This window comes from Bison bison, unplaced genomic scaffold (assembly GCF_000754665.1).
Source record: "Bison bison bison isolate TAMUID 2011002044 unplaced genomic scaffold, Bison_UMD1.0 scf7180017864036, whole genome shotgun sequence".
Classification (NCBI taxonomy): domain Eukaryota; kingdom Metazoa; phylum Chordata; class Mammalia; order Artiodactyla; family Bovidae; genus Bison; species Bison bison.
The window spans coordinates 6293541-6294283 of record NW_011494608.1 but is presented as its reverse complement, the minus strand read 5'-3'; the positions used below and the strand labels follow the sequence as shown (position 1 = coordinate 6294283).

The following is a 743-nucleotide window of genomic DNA, read 5'->3' as shown; positions in this document are numbered from 1 at the left end:
GGGATATAAAATGACGTGGCAGCTTCAGAAAAGACGACAGTTTCTCAGGTGGTGAAACATGGTTAACCCAGGTCCACCCACGGGGGGACCAGTAACCGAGCTGTAGCATCCACACAGTGGAACGAACGCACTGTCGCTCCTCAAACACCGTGGATCAGTTCAGTTCAGTTCGGTTCAGTCCTGTCCGACTCTTTGCGACCCCATGAATCGCAGCACGCCAGGCCTCCCTGTCCATCACCAACTCCTGGAGTTCACTCAAACTGATGATGAATCCTAAAAACATCACCTTGCCTGTCCTGAGCAGATGAAAAGAACGCACGCTGTAGAGCCCATCTGCAGCAAGTTCAGGAACCAGGAAAACAAACCCACGGGAGAATTCAGAACAGGCGTTTCCCTGGAGAGGGGCTCGGCGGGACCAGCGGCCCTGGTGGAAGCGTTCTGTGCCTCCCGTGTCAGGTGTTACGTGGTGTGCGCTTTCAACACACGGTGAACTACACACACACTGCATCTCATCACGGGTAAAACAAGCTTCGATTTAAAAAGTATCCATGACCACGATCCGTGGTATCTGGCACACGCTAGCGAAGCCTTCAAAGTGCAGGCCACCTTTGTGCTGTGACGTCCTTAACTACAGAAGCCACGCCTCAGGCGTCTGCACCTCCCCATCACAACCCGCCCCCCTGCTTAGGACCACACACAGAGGATGGGGCCAGGAGGGCTGCGGGAGGAGCGGCCATGGCCCC

General features: G+C 55.5%; 1 protein-coding gene across 1 annotated transcript in view; it reads right to left on the bottom strand.

Annotated features, from left to right (window-relative positions):
- DENND3 (DENN/MADD domain containing 3) overlaps nt 1-743 on the bottom strand; it is a 44689-nt gene that overhangs the window by 6170 nt on the left and 37776 nt on the right. The window lies entirely within an intron of this gene.